The 11,824-nt window shown below is 40.3% G+C and overlaps 1 long non-coding RNA gene across 1 annotated transcript; it reads right to left on the bottom strand.

Annotated features, from left to right (window-relative positions):
* Nucleotides 1-10,279: 10,279 nt before the first annotated feature.
* LOC127599623 (uncharacterized) lies at nt 10,280-10,955 on the bottom strand. Its single transcript, XR_007962155.1, has 2 exons — nt 10,598-10,955; nt 10,280-10,544 (listed from the first exon to the last, which is right to left on the bottom strand). It is a non-coding gene; the product is annotated as an uncharacterized LOC127599623 (long non-coding RNA).
* Between the last annotated feature and the right edge of the window lie 869 nt (nt 10,956-11,824).

Here is an 11,824-nt window from a genome sequence, read left to right as displayed (position 1 = left end):
GACATGTAGAACACAGGACATTGTTGTCACATGTTACACCAGTGATTTTCAAACCAGTGGTTCACGGCCTCCCTCTTGTGGTACGCAAAAAAAAATAAAAAATACTGTTCTAATTGCGTAATTTGATTACTTGATTTTTATTTGTCCAAGAAGTTGAAACTTTTTTTAGTCCAATGCAGTACATGTATTGTGTACAGCTCATGTGTCATTATTAATATTATAGATGTATCTATTTTTTTAGACGTGTTTGTTTTCCAATACTTCTATGTATGTATGCGTTTATTTAAATAAGAAAATAGTACTCAATAATAATTGAAAACATACAGTAATGTAAAGAATGTAATCATTTGACCTTTTTTTATTTATTATTTTTTGCTTCAATTCAATGGACCATTGTGCTGCTCTCTCTGGTGATCTGCAGATTAATGATGCACAACATACAGTGGATCTCAGCTGTTCAGTAAACATCATCTTATCTATATTAGTCATGTTAAAGGTTTATCATGTTTTTTTTTTAACTTAAAACCTTTCTTTAACTGGGGTGTGATCAATTTCTGTACCCGCCGCATGTTATGCTTGATGTTTTTGATGTTCAGTCAACTTGGTAAATGAGGAACACTTCATTTAGTTGTATATTACGAATGTGAGAAAGTGAAGCTTAAATCTGATTCAAGAATATTTTTTTTGTTTTTAACGGCTCTTACATTCAATTTCATAATATCATCGAACCCTAAGTAATGTTTTGAATTGACTTTTAGCCCCACACGACTACACTGCTCAGAAAATGAATGTAGTCTCTGAACACAACTCATTTACACCCCAACCTTTTCAAGAATTCCGTTTCTAGTAGTCATGTTTGCAAAGTGTCATCTGGCATGAAAACACGCTTTGCCAAAAGGGAAGCAAAAGATCAACTTGTGCCATTTGCTCAGAGCCCTCCACATGTTGCTGGGAGATAAGGGCCAAAAAATTCAAATTTTTTTCCCTCATTGGTTTAATCCCGGTTAAAGCCAATCTGTGCCCTCAGCCTTTGGGACGCGACGAGGGCAGACGTCTGGAGAAATGTGGGCAGTGGCAGAAACAAGTCCCAATTCCGTTGCAATGACAAGCCAGAGAAGTCAGCACATTTCTATCAAGTCGCAGCAGCCTGGAGCTTCTGTTATTAAAAATCATAAACTGCTCAGCCCCTCTCGTACCTCAGCGAAAACACTTAACACGCCGTATAGAAACGTTAATCACCCAGTTTGGGGACATGTACTTTCACCCGTTAAGTCCAGCCTGGAGAGAATACACAATATATCCTACTTTTGAGCTAATTTCCTAACGGGTGCCTGAGCTGGTACACGTCGTCATGGCAACGAGTGTGAAGCAGAACAAACGTGTACTGTGGGCGCTTACAGGCCGCCCAAAACACAGACATATACACAAATATCGCTTTTAAAGATGACAACATTGACAGGGGGTAGTTACTAACGACCCGATAAACGCGCCTTACCTGATGGGACTTTTCAATTTTGAAAGACTTAAAATGAGTGACTACAGGAAAGGAAGAGGGACAAACAGCTCTCGATTCAAGCAGGCATCAAGAGACGGGTGTACAGCGCCCTCACGAGGCGTTGCACGTTACAACAAGTTCCAACGGGCAGCCCTCTCTTCACTTTTGTCCTGGTTACGAGTCGCCCTCGCGCGGACACAATTTTGACAACATATATTCAGTTGAATGTCTTAATTTACCTGTTAGAACGTTCATTCATTCATTAAATTGAAAGCATATCTGATAGAGTTGACAATATGACCCACACGCTGTACTTAGGTAGATCTACAGATACGGGTGTTTAAAAAAGTCACTTTAAAATGTTAGTTGTGATAAATACAATCTTAGTTTGTGTCGGTCCCATAATCTTTAAAGATGATGATCACAATATATTGTTAACATCACACACTTCAGGAGAAGAGGATAATACCGTGGTGGAGCCGATCGCAACAGGGGGCAATTTACACGCAATTTAACCTTTTTTCGTTTGTTGCTTTATAAACAACACTATGTTTTCAGCTTTGACCCTTAACAGCCACATTATTAAATGTGTATGAATGACTTGGAGTTCTGTTGTTATCAGAGTTTACCTGGGCCCCAGTGCTGCTTTTTAGTGCTGTGATGGTTCAATTTCTCAACCGCCGTTTGAAATAGATAAATCAAAACTACAATAAGAATAAATATATAATAATACATTTACTAGAACAAGAGGCTATATTTTGTTTATTTTCTATTTTCTTCTTCTTTTTTTTTTTGCATTACATTTGACGTCCAATAGTATTCAAATATCATAGTGGTACACGAATTTTGGCAGTTCGCTAAGTTTTAATGCAGAACAACAGTAGGTTGCTCTATGTGAATGTTACTGTAAGATGTTATTGAATTCATACACTGATTAATATTAAGCGTAAGAGCACGGTTCCATATGAGTGGTTTGCAAATTCATATTCCACTCAAAAATGCTGAGTTTTTTTTACACATTTAGAATTTATCATCATAATGATGACATTATGTGTGCTGCCCTAAAATGATTTAATCAAAGCATTTCGAACCAGTGCTTACAAAGATTGCGTGATGTCACTGAGCATTTATGTCTCCGCTCTATTACTATGCGTTATACTGAACCATGTTGTGGTTCAGTGTTTGGTTGAGAACTAAAAAGTGCATGTTTTTAAAATGACAGAATTTGGAGACCCGCACGAAATTACCTCTGACTGCAAAGTCTGAAGTCATCCAGGAGAGCTGTGTTGCTGAGCTGAAGGTACATGAATGGGACTATCCATCACGGGTGGGCAAACTTTTGTGTGTGTAGGGGCTGCATTTGACTTTTAACATCTTTATTTTCGTACTAAAATCTTAATTTTCCCCGTATTCCCCAAAACACCTTTCTGAGGTAAGTGAAAGACTCACTTGCCTATTGTATGGACCTACTTCTAGAGATCCTATGAAAATTAACACATTTCTAATCAACAAAGTTGAGAAATTGTGTTCCTGCTTCTTGACTATTACTAATCACTACATTAATGATCAATAAATGACCGGTCGTCTCTATAACGTTCAATCAATCCAACCCCTTTGCATTGAGTTTGCTCTTATCAGGGATTCAGGTGACCTGGGGTCTATTCTAGCATAGGAAATCACCTCAGATAATTTTGTGCGACAGTCACGGTACAACAGCACATATCAAGAAAACGCCATTTACACTTCCATTCACACCTCGGGACCAGAAGCATGTGAGGAGGCCGGTGTTCCTGGAGCAACCCTACCAAAAGCACTGGAAGAGCATCCAACAAACAAGAAGGCCGGAGTCCGGATTCAAACACCAAAGCGTCAGAAATATGCCTAATCGTTCATCACTTATTCGAAATACCCTAAACGCTTCTGTAATGACCTAACAATGACAGCAAACGTCCACTATTTGTGGAGGAGCCCTCCCACAAAGTACGAAAATCTGTAAGTAGTTGATCCCATATCCAAAAATATTTACAATTACCTCTAGTTGCCACAACAGGGTGGACAAGTCCCAACATTTTGCCAGATGAAGCTCCGGATTTCACAGCAACATAGTTCCTTAAGATGCAAGATGATTGACAAAGCAATTCTACGTACGAACCGTGTGCAAGTGTTGGTCTAACAAGGAGTCCAATCTGGCATTAGCTTTCATTTTTGAATAAAAATAACCGTTGTAGCTAATTTTGTTCACGGGAGAGCGCACTCGCAACCACTCAAATATAGATATGAGCTGTTTTTCATCATTTGAAGTCTGATCTTGATTAGTTAGTGAAGGATTCCATATTTTAGGAGCAAAGTGAGCCTATAATATTGTCCCGGATGCTCTGCAAAGAATACAGTTCTGTGAAAATGTATACGCCTTTAGAAATATTTTGGAAATTATCAGTCAACAGCTTCAGTTAAAAAAGAGGTTGGTTCGTTGGAACCCTTTTAATGTTTATGCACTGCCACATTTGTATGGGTTTACATGTACACATTTACAAGGCCCAGGGGAAACTGCACCATCTTTCTGAAAAGTTCCCGCTTGAGTTTGTCGAGTGAGATCAGTCAGTGGAGGTTGCCAAGATTTTCAGATGAAAGCGGAAATGTGTGCAAATTTAAAAATGGCTTTGACATCATGAGTTGTTTTATAAATGGTAAAGACAGTTTATCGATGCACTTTGATGTGAAAGTTGCACATGTGTGAATGAAAACAGTGATCTGTAATATTGTTGAGATTTCATCCAATTTTATAAAGAACTTGTCAATTGTTCATGTTTTCCAATAAGATATGAATTCATGTCCGTATTTTGTCCGTCTGTACTTGTAGTTGTTGGCAACCCAAAAATAGGTATCGCTTGTTAAGCCACTCGATATACTGGCCCACTTGAGATCAAGTTTGGGTGAATTTATCCCCTGAGCTAAAATGCGCTTGCTAAGTATCAAGTTTTATTTGGTGTTTTTCTTCCACACTGAATCAAATATTTGATTCCCCTCAGATAAAATGGGCGCCCAAGGAGACGGAGACTACAACGATCCAAATCGTAAGTGTATGAAATGTGATTTCTTTAGCATTTTGTCTCAGCAAGAGTATTTTGGGTGGATTTGGTTTGTCTGGGGCAGGCCGCAGCTCCGGCCACATAGCAAGTGGCAAAGCTAAGATGGACGCATGCATGGTAGAATCATCTCCAAGTCTTAATTATCTTGCAGGCTACCGTACGTCCATACCAGTGGGAGATCAACCGCCCACTGATGATAGTGATCTTGATTTTGATGATTTTGATGATGATAATGATGACCATGATGATGTCGGTGATGAGGAAGACATGGATTCTGTTTTCCTCACGCAATTGCCTGACATGAAATTCTTTGTACACCCGCGAGCGTCACTGCAACAAGCTAACGACAACGAAAACATTGTGCGTGATATCAAGATTGAAAAGAGTAACACTGATGATCTCGTTGACCGTGAAGATGGATCGGACGTCGCGGTCGGGCCCAAGGCCGAGTTGGGTGTCAACCAGCCAATGGAGGAGGAGGAAGAACCCCAGCCGGGACCGTCCAGGAACAGATCTCGAGATGACGAGAAGGAGGAAGACGAAATGAGAAGCAGCAGCAGATATTTCCGCTGGTGGGATGAGTTTGAGAACAGCTCCGATGGCAGCACTGACTTGGATAACGACGAACAAGACTCCGTCCTCGGCCGAGCAAAGAAGAGGTCGCGGGATGACTTGGATGGGAATTTAAGACTGCAGGGCGACCTGTCCCTGATGACTCTGAGCGGGCATCACGTTCACAGCTCAAAGAATCCTGCGAGTGAGGAACGAGCTGCTGCCAAGGTGGGCGACTTTCATGTTGGTGCGCAAGAGACTGTGGAAGACACGCAGTCCAGAGAAAACTATGACAAAGAAAATAAGAGTGGCAAAAAACGATTCAAGAGATGAGGGATGAAGTGGCCAGAAAAAAAACAATATGACCACATGAGCAAAGTAGTTTTCTCTTCATTTTAGAGTCACTTTTCATTGAGACGGAAACGGTTTGATTTCAAAGTCGCTTTTTTTTTTATGAGAACTGGGCTCCATGCACTCTCTCTCACTTAATTTCAGCCACTTTTCATTGAGACAGGGTTGGTTTGTTCTATGTAGTCTTTTATTTAAATTTAAATTTCACTTTATTGACAGAACTTCGTTGTACATTCATTTCACAGTCCTGTCATTGAGACACAATTGTTTTTAGTGGAGAAAAATGTGAAGGACTGGTGAAAGCATGAAATTTGGTATATACTCTTCAAATCCTGCTCTTAAAAAGAAAATGATGATAATACAGCCCGCCATTCAAAATTTCAAGATGAGGAATCAAGCAAGTCTAAGATGTCTGGATAAATTGTGTTTTTTTTCCCCTTATAACCCTAAAGCATTATTTCTAGGCCCTAAAATTGTACTCAAGTTCAATATTGAGGACATTTTGGTACCAAAAGTACATGTATATCATTGTTTTTGAGCTAACGCGTAAAGGGTAAACCATTACAGACTTAGGAGCAAAAATAAATCATAGCCATAATTTTGAAAACATCTATAGATAATTTTTTTTTTTGCATTGATTAAAATTGGTGGCATGTTGTGCGCTTGGTTAGCATATCCGCCTCACAGCTGCAGAGATTGTGGGTTTGAATCCAGCTCCAGCCTTGCTGTGGAGTTTGCATGTTCTCCCTGTGCCTGCGTGGGTTTTCTCCGGCCACGACGGTTTCCACACAAATTCCAAAAAGGCCAACTGCCCAAAGACAGCTGGGATAGGCTCCAGGACCCCTGCCATCCTCGTGGCGATAAAGCGGTTTGGATAATGGATGGATGGATCTGTCAAAGTCTAATAAAACTTGACAATTGTGTATATTTTGGTGCAGAATGTACGTAGCTCTTATAGTTCTTAAGATACAGCAAAAAAGCCCTACGTGTGATGACAAAAAATGGGTGCATAATGATTTGGAAATTGCAGGTTTTATGCGACACAAATAAACAAAATATAACTAAGAAACTGGATGGAAACTGGTACTGTGAACATTTTGGTCTGCATCTGTTACAGTTGTGTAGATGGCATGCAAAATGCACTTTGAGTCAATAATTAAATGTTTTTTCACTTCCATTTTGGAGTCATTTTTTTTGTTGATAGAATGAATGTTCTACTGCCATGCTTCATCTTTTCTCAAATCCGTCTTGACTGCAAATCTTTATTCTGGTGCATTCTAATGTGTAGGGGATGATCCAGTTAGCACATGATTTCACCGTTGCATTCTGACATTTCTTGATAAGAGGCAGGTGTGGAAAAGTCAGCCGTTTTTAGCCAAAAATCATGACCATGTGTAGTAACGCGTTTTTAGACGAAAAAAACAACCATGTGTAGTAAGGTCTTTTTACCCGAACCCCCCCCCCCCCCCCCCCCCCCCCCACCATTTTTAGTCTAGTGGTTAGCACGTCGGCTTCACAGTGCAGAGGTACCAGGTACGATTCCAGCTCCGGCCTCCCTGTGTGGAGTTTGCATGTTCTCCCCGGGCCTGCGTGGGTTTTCTCCGTGTGCTCCGGTTTCCTCCCACATTCCAAAAACATGCATGGCAGGCTGATTGAACACTCTAAATTGTCCCTAGGTGTGAGTGTGAGTGCGAATGGTTCGTTTCTGTGTGCCCTGCGATTGGCTGGCAACCGATTCAGGGTGTCCCCCGCCTACTGCCCGAAAGTCAGCTGGGATAGGCTCCAGCACCCCCCGCGACCCTAGTGAGGATCAAGCGGCTTGGAAGATGAATGAATGAATGAATGTTTAGTAAGGCGTTTTTGGATGAAATTTTTAGCTGAAAAAAAACGACCATGTCGAGTTAGGCCTTTTTGGATGGAAAAAAACCGACCATGTATATATAGTAAGGCGTTTTTGGACAAATTTTTTAGCCGATAGTAAGGTGTTTTTAGCCGAAAAAAAACCCAACCATGTCTAGTAAGGCCTTTTTGGATGAAAAAACAACCTTGTATAGTAAGGCATTTTTGGACAGAATTTTTAGCCGAAAAAACCGACCATGCATGGGTAAGGCGTTTTAGCCGAAAAAAACCGACCATTTCTCTTATTATAATAATAATAATGCATTTTATTTAAAAGCGCCTTTCATGACATCCAAGGACACTGTACAGACAATAAGAAAATACAATGTAAACATTTGTAAACGAGATATTATATAAAAACAGGACGTAAAATCATAAAAACATAGGAAATGGAAGGGCTATGTGTTGTAGGCAATCCTGAACAGGTGTGTTTTTAGACGGGACTTGAAAGTGGAAAGAGGTGTGCAGTTTTGACGGTCCAGAGGTAGGTTGTTCCAGAGCTTTGGAGCAGCGTGACTGAAGGCTCTGGCTCCCATAGTACTCAGTTGGGCAGGGGGCACTGACAGGCGGAGGGAAGACGAGGATCTGAGGGAGCGAGAGGGGATATGCACCTGGAGAAGGTCGGATAGGTAAGGAGGGGCCAGGTGGATGGCCATATATGTACGTATATAGAAGCAGTTTGTAATTGATTCGATGTTGAACAGGGAGCCAGTGGAGCTGTTGGAGAACGGGGGTGATGTGCTGGTGGGAAGATGTTTTTGTGATGATACGAGCAGGATTTTATGAAGGGACTTTTGAGGTAGGCCGAAGAGGAGAGCGTTGCAGTAATCAAGGCGGGATGTGACAAGACTGTGGACAAGAATAGCAGTGGTGCGGGGGGTGAGGGAAGGGCGATCTGGTAATATTGCGGAGGTGGAAATAAGCAGTGCCGGGTAGTAAGGCGTTTTTAGCTGAAAAAAAAAACGACCATGTATAGTAAGCAGTTTTTAGACGAAAAAAACGACCGTGTATAGTAAGGTGTTTTTAGCCGGAAAAAAATGACCATGTATAGTAAGGCCTTTTTGGACGAAAAAAACGACCATGAATAGTAAGGCATTTTTAGACGACATATTTAGCTGAAAAAAATGACCATGTATAGTAAGGCCTTTTTGGACGAAAAAAACGACCATGTATAGTCAGGCATTTTTGGACGAAAAATTTTAGCTAAAAAAATTGCCAGGTAAGGCATGTAAGGCGCTTTTAGCCGAAAAAAATTACCATGTATAGGAAGGCGTTTTTAACCGAAAAAAAACGACCATGTAGTAAGGTGTTTTTAGCAGAAAAAAAACAACCATGTAGTCCGTTTTTAGCCGAAAGAAACGACCATGATTAATAAAAAACACAACTCCACTGCTCTATGTGGTGGTAGAGTGATGAAGTGCCTAAATGATCCTTTTTTTTTTAACTTGAAATTTTATTACTTTTCCTAGATTGTCCCCAACTGCAGAAAAATTGAAATGTTTTTATTCACCTTTCCATGGAAGCTGTATAAAAAAAAGTATAAAGGTGGTCTTCGGGGCAAAATGACCCACGATGCAAATAGGGTCACAAAGTTATTTACACACCATAGAATGTTTCAGTGTTTTAGTTGTGTCTCAGATCAATTAGTAGAACACGTGAACAAGACGGTAGCAGACATAAACAAGACAAGATAGGTGGCGTTCTCGTAGATGGCAGAACTCTTTTTTGTGGATTTCAAGGGGCTATAAAGAGAGAGAGTTGTTTAGTTATTATTTATTTCCTGTTTTTTCTGTGAAGAACTCAGAGGGTTATTTACCGGTAGTTATTTATTTCATTAATAGTGTTATTATTTGTTTCCTGGCTTTTTTTTCTGTAAAGAACCTGGAAAGGCTTATTTGGTTATGTGTGGCTTTCTAGGAAACAAATTTTTTAAGCTCCCCTACGATCGTTGATGTTACAAACTGACACCGGCCCCCCATCAAGAAGGGAAAAGTTATGTGGCCCTCACAGGAAAGTTTGGGGACCCCTGATGTATAGTAAGGGATTTTTGGACAATTTTTTTTGCCAAAAAAAACCGACCATGTATAATAAGGCATTTTTGGATGAAATTTTTAGCCGAAAAAAACGACTTGTAGAGTAAAGTGTTTTTAGCCGAAAAAAACGACCATGTATAGTAAGGTGTTTTTAGCCGAAAAAAACGACCATGTATAGTAAGCCGTTTTTAGACCAAAAAAAACAACAACTATAGTAAGGCGTTTTAACTAAAAAAAAAAGACAAAAAAAATTGTCCAAAAAGGCCTTCCTATACATGGTGGGTGTTGTTGTTTTTTTTTCTCTTCTTCTTTCTACATACATTCTTGCTGCTGGAGGCTGTAAATTTCCCCATTGTGGGACAAATAAAGGATATCTTATCTTATCTTATTTTTTTCGGCAACAAATTTCGTCCAAAAACGCCCTACTACACATGGTCGTTCTTTTTTCGGCTAAAAACGCCTTGCTACACATGGTCATTTTTTCTTTCATCTAAAAATGCCTTACTATATCCATGGTCTTTTTTTCGCATAAAAACAGCTTACGAGACATGGTCTTTTTTTTCGGCTAAAAACACCTTACTATATATACATGGTCGTTTTTTTTCGGCTAAAAACGCCTTCCTATACATGGTCGTTTCTCCCCCCCCACCGAGTTAAAATGCCTTACTAAACATGGTCGTTTTTTTTCGGCTAAAAACGCCTTACTATACATCACTAGTGCCAAACTCATTTCACATGGTGGGCCACATACGGCCTCGGTAGAGGTCAAGTGGGCCGAACCATTAAAATGATATACTTTGCAATAAACAACCAAAACAATATGTCTTTCCTTTGCTTTGGTATAAAGAAGCACAAGAACATTTGGAAAATGTTGAAATTTAATGAACGTATCTTTTACAAAACATTTCATGAAGCACCTTACATTTCCTTCAAGAAATATTTGCATTAATTTACTTTTATCATTCACATATATGCATTGCAACTGATCCCATTGATTGTACAAATTTTAACAAGTAATTGGTCTTGAAAAATATGGTAATGCACTTTATGATTGAACAAGATTTATAAAGAAACGAAGTTTTAAACCATTTACACGTGCATATAAAATCTAAATGTAATCCCTGCCTACACCTTACAAACTAAGGAGAGTGCTATTACATATGTAAATGTGAGAGTACTATTGATAGCGTCTGCTGTCATGGGTCTGTCTCAGTGACGGACTGAGGCTGCTGTTGTCTTCTTTTGTCAAAACAGTGTCCCCCAGCGGATACTCAATGAATTGCACCTTATTAAAAAATATTAATTCTGTCTTTTATGCATTTTTTTTTCATTTTTAAATTATCTGGGAGGCCTGATTGAACCTGGCGCGTGTGTGCGCGTGTGATGGATGTAATTCCGCATCGGTGTGCAATTGTAAAACAAGGCTGCGTTTTGAAAAAATAAATCTGAAACTGCATTTAAGGGTGGCTCAATACTGGCTGACCATGTACGGGCCGGAGTTGTAAATTGATTTCTGGCCCAAATTGTCACGTTGCGTGGTGGACCCCAAAAAACAGGCAGGAGTAGAACAATGACCCGACACCGAGTGTTCGGGCGGGAGTCCTTTTGGGACATGCCCGGAACACCTCACCAGGGAGGCGCTCAGGAGGCATCCGAATCAGATGCCAAAGCCACCTCACCTGGCTCCTCTCGATGTGGAGGAGAAGCGGCTCGACTCGGAGCCCCTCCCGGATGACCGAGCCTCTCACCTTATCTCTAAGGGAGAGCCCGGACAACCTGCGGAGAAAACTCATTTCGGCCGCTTGTATCCGGGATCTCGTTCTTTCGGTCACGACCCATAGCTCGTGACCATAGATGAGGGTTGGGACGTAGATCGACCGGTAAATTGAGAGCTTCGCTCTGGTGACGAATATTTTTTTTAATTTAAGTGATTATTATTGTTTTAGTCTTAATACAAACGCTTAAAAACATTTTTAAAAATGCATAAGCTATTTTGACAGACTATTCTATTTTACTGCCTTGTTGGAGCATTGTGAGGAAAACGAAGCAGTGGAGCGGAGGGGAGGAGACTGCGAGGAGAAAACACAATTTCTATCAAGTGGATACACAAAAGGCCTTTCAACCTTTTACCTTAGTGTGTAACCGACAACCGCAAGAGCACTGCTGTCAGTGTCAGCTGAGGAGGTCCCGGTACAGAGCCACGTGAGTGACACTTCTCATGATGACCACGTGAGTATTAACCCTTTCATGCACACTAACCTGATAACACGAAAAACTCAATAGTAGTAACCACGGAAATGGCAGACCGCATTAAATGTTAAGAAATAATGAAATAATTCACTTTAAATAATCCCTGAACGGATTTTAAGAGTTTTTGTCTTTTCTCAAATTCACACTTTTTAGGC

Source organism: Hippocampus zosterae, chromosome 4 (genome assembly GCF_025434085.1).
Source record: "Hippocampus zosterae strain Florida chromosome 4, ASM2543408v3, whole genome shotgun sequence".
NCBI classification, from domain to species: Eukaryota; Metazoa; Chordata; class Actinopteri; order Syngnathiformes; family Syngnathidae; genus Hippocampus; species Hippocampus zosterae.
Note: the sequence above shows the minus strand (reverse complement) of the source record. Positions and strands in the feature narration are given on the sequence as shown.